Source organism: Cajanus cajan, chromosome 1 (genome assembly GCF_000230855.2).
Source record: "Cajanus cajan strain Asha chromosome 1, NIPB_CcT2T_4, whole genome shotgun sequence".
In the NCBI taxonomy this organism is placed as follows: domain Eukaryota; kingdom Viridiplantae; phylum Streptophyta; class Magnoliopsida; order Fabales; family Fabaceae; genus Cajanus; species Cajanus cajan.
Genome location: NC_138517.1, coordinates 37,737,695 through 37,751,094, shown reverse-complemented (window position 1 = coordinate 37,751,094; position 13,400 = coordinate 37,737,695).

Here is a 13,400-nt window from a genome sequence, read left to right as displayed (position 1 = left end):
TTATAGTCTTTATTAACTAGTAATATTGAAGATGAAGATTTATTCACTAATTCAATTCAAAATTCATCTGAACGACATTCTTTGCAAAGTTATATAGTGCTACATGTTAATACAAGTTCAACTTATTTTTTAAGTAAAAGTAGCGATTTCAATTTAAAAATTGTAAAGTCTAATTTAAAAATACTAAATATCCTCTTAGTCACATTTCTTAAGGATGCATGATGTAAATTTAAAATTTTATTTTTATTTTGATAGTCATTACCATGACTTGCAAAGTCTTTTTAATATATATTTTAAAATTTTATATCTCAATATTAAATTTTATTAAAAATAAAGAGATAAATTTTAATAATTTAAATTTTTTAATGATATATAATATTTAATTACAAAATCATTTTAAATATTTAATAATTAAAAAAAAATATTGATAAATTATATATCAATTCATAGATTAAAAAAAGGTAAGAGGGAAAGAAGAGATTAATTAGAAAGATGATTAAAAAGAAAAAGAGAAAAGAGATAGAGAAGAAAAAGAGAGAGGAAGAGTGTAACAGCCCAAATTTTCGCGAGGCCGTGGGCCCAATTCGTTGCCTGGAACGGGCCGTTTCGAAAGTGAAACGGGCCGTTCCGGAATAAAGAATTTTCCTAAAAAATGTAGTTGAGAACGGGCCGTTCCGGTTGGAGAACGGGTCGTTCTGGTTTGGAGAACGGGCCGTTCTGCTGGGTTTTGGAACGGGCCGTTCCAGTTGAGATTTTTGCTTGGTTTTGGAGGGTCCAGAACGGCCGTTCCACTTTTGGAACGGGCCGTTCCGGATTAGCTGAGGCAGATTCTTATAAATAGGAGGCCTTACCTCTCATTTTCTCACATCTCTCATTTTCTCTTCCTATTCTCTTCTGTTCTTTCTTCTTCCCCTCTTCTTCTCTCTGAAGACCATGGGGCACTTAGAGGAGGAGACCAAGAGATCCTTGTTGTAGTTTCAACTGCTGTTTATCCAGGTACGGGGGAAAAAAGGAATTATTTATATGTAGAGTTACATGAGAGAATTGGATAGAGGAAGAATCCTTTAGGATTATGAACAATTTTATAATTATTTCTGTTTGGAGAATTATTGGTCTTATTTGATTCTGTATGAATTTAGGATTATGAATATATGATTTATTTGTAAAAATGATGCTCTGGGAGAGAGAACGAAATTATAGAAAAGTGTCTGTAGGCTAGGTTTTGGAAAAATTGAAATATTTCTGTTTGAGGAATTAATGATACCATTAGATTCTGTATGTGTTGAGGATTAGAAATATATATTTAATTTGTAAGAATGATGATCTGAGAGGGAGAACGAAATTGTAGAAAAGTGCCTGTGAGTTAGGTTTTGAAAGAATTGGGGGTTTTATTGTTTATGTTAAAGTTATATGAAATTGATAATTCCATTGTTTATAATATTAATTTATGAATGTTATTATTGTATTGATTGATAAGAATGAATGATCTTGATGTGAATTACTTGAGGGGTGTGTAAACCCTTATTTTGTTGGGCTTATCTGTTGTGTATGTGAGGTGGAATTGTGTACGTGATGTGAATTTGAATTATGAGATGAGATGTTGTATGGATGTGATTATGATTGTGATTGTGGTGCCTCACATCAATGACTAGGGATGGCACGACCCTTGGGTAAGTGGTGCTACAGGGAGGGCGTGACCCTAGCATGGTGTGAGATGAGTAAGACAGTTAACACACACCACTTATGTCGATTATGGCAGCCTTGGCATAGGGTTAATTGCAAGAGACTATATGGATTGTAATTTGATTGTGGTTCCTCACACTAAAGGATCAAGGATGATACGAACCCTGGTAGTTGATGTTTCAGGGACGAGCGTACTCCCGGATGATCAGGGATGATACGAACCCTGGGTAGGTGATGCTTTAGGGACGAGCGTACTCCTTAATGACTAAGGATGGCACGGCCCCTGGGTAAGTGATGCTACAGGGAGGGCGTGACCCTGGTTTGGTGTGGGAGGCAATTAACCTGTATCACTTGTGTCAGATGTGGCGAGGTCTTGGCATAGTATTAATTGTAAGATTGGTGTGAATTATGGATGTGGAAATGATATTGTTAATTGTAAGATTGACATGAATTATGGATATGGAAATGATGTTGTAAATTGTATAATTGGTGTGGATTATGATGGATTGAGATATGTATGTGAAATGAGATATGTTAAATGTGAATTGAGATGTGAAGATGATGAATGATTGATATATATATATATATATATATATATATATATATATATATATTATTAAATAATGAATTATGATGAGATTATATTGTGATGTGTTTGTATGTACTTTGCATATAGATATTTTCTTTTCTCACCGTATAAACTGTGGATATTTTAGGTGAAGAAGATCCGGCTACGAGTGACATCTAGAACGCCAACAGTTAAATTATGGGAATTCTCTGATAGTGTGACATCGGGGCAGAGGATTTCTAGAACAGAATATTTAAATGGATTTGGTATTGTAATAAATGATTTTAAAATTGTAAACTCTTAAATTTTACCTTTCAAGTTTTATTTTTCAGTCATTTTCTTATATTGAAGAAAGAACAGTTTTGAAGTTTTATGTGAACCCTTTCACGAACCCTTTGAAAGTTTATTCTTCTTAATTAAATTATATTATATATGTGTTGGGGTAGTAAGGGTGTCACAAAGAGAAACAAGAAAGACGAGAGAAAAAGAGAAAAAAAAATATATGAAAAGAAGAAGAAAGAAAAAAGAAAAAGAAGAAACAAATGAGAAAGATAAAAAAAATAGAGAAAGAAAGAGAGAAAATGAGATAAAGAAAAAGAGAGAGAGAAGTGAGAATAACAAGAGAAAAGGAGAGAAAAAAAAAAGAGAATATGATTGAGAAACAAAAAAGATAAAAGAAATTATTAATTTTTTTAAGTCAAATAAAATTTAAAATTTGATGAAAAAAACTAGTATTTTAAAATTTATTATATTTAATTATGTTTTATATAAAAATAAATTAATAATTTTAACTTATTTATCATAATATTATGATAATAATAATTATTATTATTTTAAATTATTTATTTAAATATATATATATATATATATATATATATATATATATATATATATATATATATATATATATATATCGTCAAATACGTCAAATATGTTAATAAATTATATATCTATACTATCTATACTAATATATAAAGAAGATAGCACTTTCAATAATTATTTTTGGTTTCTACTTTTTATAGATCATTTTATCTTTTATTTATTTTTTAATAATTACCTTTTTATGAGTAACTTCTCATTTTTTTCTTATTTATTTATTTTAATACAATATAGGCACGGAGTGCCTTTTTCCTGCTAATCATTATAATTGTTGTTATGTTTATTCATAATTAAATATAACAATTATATTTTATCAAATAATATTAAAAATCAGCGAAGAATAAATTATGTATTTTTTTTAAAATTCTATGCAAATTAATTTTAATTTTGCAGAGCCTATTCTCGTTTACATTTAAATATATACGAGTCTTGCCTCAAACATCTATGTTATTTTCAATTACATGCAAATATGCTCCCATGACCCATCTCTTCCATGCCACATTATCATATGTTATTGGTTGGCTCTACCTTACATTTAGTTGTGTTTTGTTATAATTTAATTTTTTTTTAAAAGACAAATAACATGCTCACTAAACATGTCTTTAGAATTTAAGCAAAAAAAAAAATATTTTACATTAATTAAGAAAAGTTATTTATATCAATTAATTTGTTAATTTCATTAAAAAAAATAACTTATTTTCAAAATCATCTTTTCTTAAAACTTGATACTCTTTCTAAAGCTATATATAGAAATGAGAATAAGTCAAATCTTAAATAGGGACCTAAGACTTGACTTATTTAAAATCTAACTTATTAATAAAAAAATTTATACTTAAAATTTTAAAAAAGTCTATTTATAAACAACGGATAGACTTAGACTTGTAAAAAAGTCACTTAGACTTGATAGGTGAACTTATTTATCTATTATATAATAAAAAGTATATATATATATATATATATATATATATATATATAACATTATCAACAATACAATTAAATAAATAAATTTATAATACAAAAATTAAATTATCAATAATTTTTACGTTTCCTCTACATTTAATGTTTTATATTATTTGTTCGTACAAAATCAAGATATTGAAAGAAAAAAAAACTTTAGTACTTGCATTTTTATTTTTGTTCTTCATCTTTATAGTTCGTTATTTAAAATACTTCAAATATAAAATAAGAAATATTTAGAAATTTTTTTTAATAAGATTATTTTCATTACAAGTTGTGCGTGATTGTACATTAGTGTACATGAATTTGCATGAGTTATCTCTTAATTAATTTTTTATTTTGAACTCTAAATTTTAATAATAATAATAAAGTAATTTTTTTATCAAGTAAATTAAACAAAGAATTGCACGTCTATTTAAAAATATAACTATTAATTTATTTAAACCTTAAAAATGTTGTTGATGCATTGATGTAAAATAGGCTAATATGTTAAGTCAAACTAAACATTTAAAGATCTCAAGTTAGACTTATAAAAGAGCCTATGATATATAATAGGTCAAATTTAGGCTTTAATTTCATAGAATAAGTTTGACCTATATATTCAAAATTTGATCTGATCTAACTTATTTCAACTTTTACCTATATATAAGCAAAAACGAATGCTTAAAAGTCTTGGAATAAAATATAAGCAAATTTTAGTCAAGTCAACCTTATTTAATGTTCTTAATCCAGGAATATCTTATAGTAATAAATAAGTGTAGTTAAAGATATTTTAGGATATGTGATGTGTATTTTATGTGAAATTGTGAAAATTAAATGGATTTAATGAACTTTTCTAATCTATATGAAATTAATTATTTTTGCTTATATAGGTCTAGAAGGAGTATCAAGAATAAAAAGAGACGACATTGAAAATACAATCTCAATTAAATGAAGGGATATTTTGGAAATGACAATATTAAATAAAGTGAAATTAGTTAAATTTATTTATATTTAAAATCAATAAATATAAAAATTTTGTTACTTAATTTGATAACATGATTTGTCATGTTCTATTCCTCCAAAACATAGAAGCAATAACTAATTAAGATATGTTTATAAAAATCATAAAAATTACATTATTGTTTGGTTGAATTATTTTTTTATCTCTATAATTTTATGAGGTATTCATTTATTTTGTTTCTTTTTCAACAAAGACACAATGTATTTTTCTATTTTATTATTATTATTTATACTATGTATAAAGGTGTACCTCTAAACTTCAACACGCTAAATTGAGCTCACGATAAACTTAGTCTAGTCAAGCAATCTCATTAGCTCGCCACATTAAAGTTGGAAGGCAATTTACGCGATAATCAAGGAGTAATTCCTACACTGTATCTCTCGAAGCCTTGCAACACACTAAAGGGAAACATATCATAGATAATATCTCCATTATCATCAAAGATCCCGTTCAATCATAGGGATATATCCCCAACATATCATGCGAGATAATATAAAAATCAAAGGACAATATCAACCACTTATATATTAGGAATCAAGTATCATTCTAACCTAACTCTACTCTTACCTTAGACTTCCCTCTAACTTAAGGGTCGGAGTGCCTTTACAGATGTCCCCATTGTTGGTGATAAGAGCAATAAGGACGTCACCCCTACCATTAGAGCACTTGTAGAATTTGGTATAAACATTTGGTGCTTACCGTGGGACCGAGTGAAATTATCCTCCTATTACACATATAACTCATGGAATCTAAGCAAAAATGTAACAGCCCATTTTTTGTGGGCCTTTGGCCCAATTCGTGGCCCAGAACGGGCCGTTTCAATTTTGAAACGGGCCGTTCTAGAATAGTGAGTATGGCCAAAATTGTAGAAGCAGAACAGGCCGTTCTAATGGGAGAACGGGCTGTTCTGGTTTGGAGAACGGGCCGTTCTGGAAGCAAGGACGGAGCCAAGGGGGGACCTACGGGTGCCACGGCCCCCCCAACAATTTTAATTTTTTTTTTATATACATATATATTACTATATGGCACCCCCTATTTTTAATATAAACTCATATGTATAATTAAATGAATAACCCAAATTTATTTTTTTATTCAACTTTTGGACTTCTGGTACGGCCTGCTATGTGGTATCACTTTGGAATTTTTTTTTTTTAAAAAAAATGTAGCGCCTCATTTGATCATTCCAATTCTCGGCCCCCCAGTATTGAAATCCTGGCTCCGTCCCTGCAGAACGGGTCGTTCTGCTGGGGTTGAGAACGGGCGTTCTGGTTTGGGAACGGGCCGTTCCAGTTGAAAAATTTACGTAGGTTTGAAGGGCCCAGAACGGGCCGTTCCGATTTTGGAACGGGCCGTAGTGGTAGGTGGGCGAAAAATCCTATAAATAGGCCTCAAATCCTCTCATTTCTACACACCTCTCATTCTCACTCTCTCTTCTCTTCTGTTCTCTCTTTCGTTCCTCTTCTTCTCTCTGAAGACCAAGAGGAACTCAGATGATGAAGTTCTGCCCCAGTTTTAGTTCCGATCCTTGTTTAAGGAAAAAGAGGAGGAGGTTTTGCCCGAGTTCCTATTTATCCAGGTACGGGGAAAAAGGAGATTATTTATATGTAGAGTTACATGAGGGAATTGGGTAGAGGAAGAGCCCTTAGGGTTATGAATAATTTTATAATTATTTCTGTTTGAAGAATTAATTATCTTATGTGATTCTATATATATTTAGGTTTTGGAACAGTTGGGGATTTTACTGTTTACGTTAAAATTATATTAAATTGATAATTCTTTTGTTTGTTATATTAGTTTATGAATGTTATTGTTATATTATTTGATGATCTAGATGATGAATTACTTGAGGGGTATGTGAATCACCATTTTGTGTGGATTGTGTGTGTATTGTGGAATTGAGATGTGGATGTGGATGTGGATGTGGATGTGGATGTGGATGTGGATGTGGATGTGAATGTGGATGTGGATGTGGATGTGGATGTGGATGTGGATGTGGATGTGGATGTGAATGTGGATGTGAATGAGATGTGATTGTGGTTCTTCACACCTATGACCAGGGGTGAGCACGGCCCGAGATTGTTACACGAGTATCGTGACCTTGGTTAACATGTCAGGGGTGAGCACGGCCCTAGGTTAGGGGTAACGTGACCTTGGCACAGTGTTATATCAGGGGTGAGCACGACTCTGGATTGTTACATGAGTATCGTGACCTTGGTTAACATGTCAGGGGTGAGCACGGCCCTAGATTAGGGGTAACGTGACCTTGGCACAGTGTTATATCAGGGGTGAGCACGGCTCTGGATTGTTACGTGGGTATCGTGACCTTGGTTAACATGTCAAGGGTGAGCACGGCCCTGGAATAGGGATAACGTGACCTTGGCACAGTGTTATATCAGGGGTGAGCACGGCATGAGATTGTTAAATGGGTAGCGTGACCTTGGCATAGTGTGAAGTGCAAGATTTGTGATGATTGGTGTGATTGAGAATTATGATGTGATGACGATGCATGATTGATTGAAATACGATATGTTGAAATATTTATGAATATTAAGTTACCATGAGATAATATGCTGTGTTTTCTTATGTGTTATATATATAGATGTTTTCTTTTCTCACCGTGCGATTTGTGGATATTTTAGGTGAGGAAGATCCAGCTACGAGTGGCATCTAGAATGCTAACAGTTGAGTTGTGGGTATGCTCTGATATTGTGACATCGGGGCAGAGGATTTTCTTTAGGACATAGATTGTTATATGGAATTAAAATTGTAAATATTATTTTTGAAAATCATTTGTAAACTCTCACGTTTCATTTTCATTGTCGTGGTTGTTGAAGAATAATGTTGAAGATTCTCATGTGAACCCTTTTACCGAAACTGAAAATTGTTTTTGTTAAGTTTTCATTATTACAATACATGTGTTGGGGTAGTAAGGGTGTCACATTTAGTGGTATCAAAGCAGGTCGATCCAATCGGCCGTGAGTTATGAGTCTACTATGCTTGTTTGGTAGATGAGTAATGTGATGATTTGATTGTAACTTATTGATGTGCTAATGTGATGATTGATTTTGTTTATTTATTTGTGTGCATTGTGTTCTTAGGATTTATCTGGAAGACATGATATAGCTTAGTTGATGATTACTCATTGGTTTTGATACTTCTTACTTATGTAAGAAGTAGTGGTGAAATAGTATCGCTCATGTTGCGAACATATGTGCCAGTAATACTGGACGAAACCTTGTGCTAGCCAACTAGAACTTTAGATGTGAGTGATACATTGATTTGTCGAGTGTACTAAGAGTTTACGATTGATGGAATTTCTGACATCTATAGTTGTAGCGGTTGAATCTAAGGTGATTGTCTCGTTGGTGAAAGATTGAAATGACGGTAATTCCCTTGAGTGTTAGTACTGACATGTTAACTATTTATGGTTTAGGTAGCATGTGAGTTGTTTTCATTGAGGATAGTAGTGAGAGACTTGAATGAGAAATTGAGGTGTGAGTTTGGAAAGAGTCGAGGTAGTTTGTGGCATACACTATTGTTGTTTGGTGTAGAAGATATTTTCACTACAGTTTTGTTGTGCCAGTATGAGTATCGTATTGACATAATTAGATTTTGTGGTCTTCATGAAAGTTGTGGCTTTGGATATTATCTTTCCAATGAAACTGGAATAACATAAAACGGAGGTCTAGAACTTCAGTTATATCTGCTTTGGTGATCAGAAGTTTAGTTGTAAGAGCGGAATACATTTGTGGTGATTTTTTTGAACTTTTAGCTAAGAAAATGATCTTTTGGGAATCTTATGTTTTCATAAAAGTTGTAGCTTATTTTCTTAGCTTTCTTTTGAGATAGGTTTGAAATCATTTGGATGAATATAACTCTATGTGTCAGGTAGATATATGCTGTTATGAATGTTTTTGAGATTTTAGGCATAACAAGGTTAAAAATGGATTTGGTGATGTTTTGAGGTTTGGTCATTGAAAGGTTGATTAAAATGATATGATTGGTTCATGGTGTAAACGATGATCAATTCATACATGCTTAGGGATGGTATATGTGAAGAAGGTATTCTAACATGATTTGATATGCAAGTATGTGACCTTATGGGTCAATTAGTGGATGTTTGTGTGTTAATGAGATTGACCTTAGGATGTAATATCATTATATTAGAGTTAAGTATGAAGATATATCCAATATAGATTTAGACTAGATTATCTAAGTATGAATTTGGATTGTATGAGGTGAGTATTTTAGGCCATGAAATTTCTTGCGGAGGTATAACGTAGATCTACCGAAGTTGTGTTTAAAGTGAAAGATATCTGAGTCAATTAGTATAATTAGGAGTTTATTGGAGAGTTTATAGGAAAATTATTGAGTAAGTTTTTAAGATAGTTGTTCATGGTTTAAACTGCCCTCACTACGGGAATCACTTTTGCATTCTTTCCTCTGGTTATTAAAATGTTTCAGTCCACCAGGTTGTCTCTTGCCTACCCTTGTAATCAGCATTAGTTCGAAAGGTTAATCTATATCAGGAATTCCTATACCTATGTTTATTTTTTAACTACCCAAAGTATTTCGTCGCTTACTCCTCTGGGTCGCTTACTATCACCTTTGACTGGATTGACTAGGAAAAGAGTTGCCTTTGTATGGGATAACAAATGCGAAGGTAGTTTTCAAACTCTTTAGGAAAGATTGACTAGTGTTAATACTACTAGATTTTAATAAGACTTTTGTGATATATAGTTATGCTTCTAAAGATAGGTTTGGGAGGAGTGTTGTGGCAAGAAGGAAAGGTAGTAGGTTATGATTCATGAGAGGAATTTTCTTATCCATGACCTTGAGTTAGCAGCTTTAATATTTATACTAAGATTTGGAGACACTACGTATATGATTCTAAGCTTGAGATATTTATTGATCGTTAGAGCCTTAATTATCTGTTGACTGAAGGAGTTAATTACGTGACAAAAGAGATAATTGGAATTTCTTAAGGAATAAGATTTTGATCTTATTTATTATTTGGCTAAAGGCATTGTGGTGATCGATGTTTTGTGTAAGAAACCTTTATATTTATCTTCCCTTATGATTAGAGAGATGAATCTTTTTGGCTCAAATTAGAGACTTAAGTTTGGCTTATAAGGTTACCCTTAGTAGTGTGAGACTAAGTATGACTTGAGTAACGAATAGATTGTTGAAGGAAATTAGAGAAGCATAATTTTGGTGATAAGATATGAGGCTATGGGATAAGGAGATGAATAAGAGTATGACTTGGGTGTAGATGGAGTGGTGAAATTAGAGATCTGATATGAATACCGAGTGTACTTACGCTTAGGTACTTGATTTTTAGAAATGATCATAGAAGTAAAACTAATATTGTGGTAGATGCCTTGATTATGATAACCTCTGATATATCATTCTTGATGATTTAAGGATTAGATTTGATTGAAGAATTTAAAGACTTATGCTTGGTGTATGAGATTATCCTTAGGAGCATTGAATTGATTATGTTGAAAGTGACTAGTGAATTAATGGATGAGATTAGAGAAGCCTAGGAGTCAGATCCTTTCTTAGGGAATCAAATGGAGAAGATTGGTAGAAGTATAGATAACCATTTTTTTTGAATAGAAATCGACATTGTTTTGAAGTGCAAGAGCAAATTTGAGTGCTTAGTAACCTTAAATTAAAAAAAAAAAAAACAAAGATGATCTTAGAAAAAGAACGTAAGAGTACTCTTAGCATTCATTTAAGAGCTACTACGATGTATCAGAGTAGCGTAGCGGAAGTGTAGTGACCTAAGATGAAGAGAAGAGTAAAGCAATTGTATACTTGTGGTTAGCATACTATAAATCTTTAAGAATTTTGTAGCACTTAGACGCTCCATTTTGGAAGTGAAATGGTGAGTGGATAGACCTTAGTGGTACGTTTGTCTAAGACGTTTAAGAGATCGATTCTATTTGGGTTTTAGTAGATAGACTCGCCAAGTTTACATGTCTTACCGTTAGAAATCCTTTGATAAAATTGATAGAGTGGTATATCAGTAAGGTAGTGAGGTTGCATAAGGATTAGAAAGTAAGAAGAGAGACGTCTACCATTACAAAAATTTCGGGGACGAAATTTCTTAAAGGAGGGGAGTATTGTAACAGCCCATTTTTTGTGGGCCTTTGGCCCAATTCGTGGCCTAGAACGGGCCGTTTCAATTTTGAAACGGGCCGTTCTGGAATAGTGAGTATGGCCAAAATTGTAGAAGCAGAACGGGCCGTTCTGATGGGAGAACGGGCCGTTCTGCTGGGGTTGAGAACGCGCCGTTCTGGTTTGGGAACGGGCCGTTCCAGTTGAAAAATTTACGTAGGTTTGAAGGGCCCAGAACGGGCCGTTCCGATTTTGGAACGGGCCGTAGTGGTAGGTGGGCGAAAAATCCTATAAATAGGCCTCAAATCCTCTCATTTCTACACACCTCTCATTCTCACTCTCTCTTCTCTTCTGTTCTCTCTTTCGTTCCTCTTCTTCTCTCTGAAGACCAAGAGGAACTCAGAGGATGAGATTCTGCCCCAGTTTTAGTTCCGATCCTTGTTTAAGGAAAAAGAGGAGGAGGTTTTGCCCGAGTTCCTATTTATCCAGGTACGAGGGAAAAGGAGATTATTTATATGTAGAGTTACATGAGGGAATTAGGTAGAGGAAGAGCCCTTAGGGTTATGAATAATTTTATAATTATTTCTGTTTGAAGAATTAATTATCTTATGTGATTCTATATATATTTCGGATTACAAATATATGTTTAACTTGTAAAAATGATGCTCTGGGAGAGAGAACGAAATTATAGAAAAGTGTCTGTAAGTTAGGTTGTGAAAAATTGGATGATTTCTGTTTGAGAAATTGAGGATCCCATTAGATTCTGTATGTGTTGAGGATTATAGATATGCTAATAATTTGTAAGAATGATGATCTGAGAGGGAGAACGAAATTGTAGAAAAGTGCCTGTGAGTTAGGTTTTGGAACAATTGGAGATTTTACTATTTACGTTAAAATTATATTAAATTTGATAATTTTGTTGTTTGTTATATTAGTTTATGAATGTTATTGTTATATTATTTGATGATCTAGATGATGAATTACTTGAGGGGTATGTGAATCACCATTTTGTGTGGATTGTGTGTGTATTGTGGAATTGAGATGTGGATGTGGATGTGGATGTGGATGTGGATGTGGATGTGGATGTGGATGTGGATGTGGATGTGGATGTGAATGTGGATGTGAATGAGATGTGATTTTGGTTCTTCACACCTATGACCAGGGGTGAGCACGACCCGAGATTGTTACACGAGTATCGTGACCTTGGTTAACATGTCAGGGGTGAGCACGGCCCTAGGTTAGGGGTAACGTGACCTTGGCACAGTGTTATATCAGGGGTGAGCACGACTCTGGATTGTTACATGAGTATCGTGACCTTGGTTAACATGTCAGGGGTGAGCACGGCCCTAGATTAGGGGTAACATGACCTTGGCACAGTGTTATATCAGGGGTGAGCACGGCTCTGGATTGTTACGTGGGTATCGTGACCTTGGTTAACATGTCAAGGGTGAGCACGGCCCTGGAATAGGGATAACGTGACCTTGGCACAGTGTTATATCAGGGGTGAGCACGGCCTGAGATTGTTAAATGGGTAGCGTGACCTTGGCATAGTGTGAAGTGCAAGATTTGTGATGATTGGTGTGATTGAGAATTATGATGTGATGACGATGCATGATTGATTGAAATACGATATGTTGAAATATTTATGAATATTAAGTTACCATGAGATAATATGTTGTGTTTTCTTATGTGTTATATATATAGATGTTTTATTTTCTCACCGTGTGATTTGTGGATATTTTAGGTGAGGAAGATCCAGCTACGAGTGGCATCTAGAATGCTAACAGTTGAGTTGTGTGTATGCTCTGATATTGTGACATCGGGGCAGAGGATTTTCTTTAGGACATAGATTGTTATATGGAATTAGAATTGTAAATATTATTTTTGAAAATCATTTGTAAACTCTCACGTTTCATTTTCATTGTCGTGGTTGTTGAAGAATAATGTTGAAGATTCTCATGTGAACCCTTTTACCGAAACTGAAAATTGTTTTTGTTAAGTTTTCATTATTACAATACATGTGTTGGGGTAGTAAGGGTGTCACAAAAAACGTTATGAAAAAAGCCCTAGCTATCTTGCACCAACAATGCAAAACCGATTATGCACACTATAAAGGTGATCACCTATGTTACGAGTAGGAACTCCAAACTCTACATTAAGAGAACAATGACACCCATTTAAGAACTA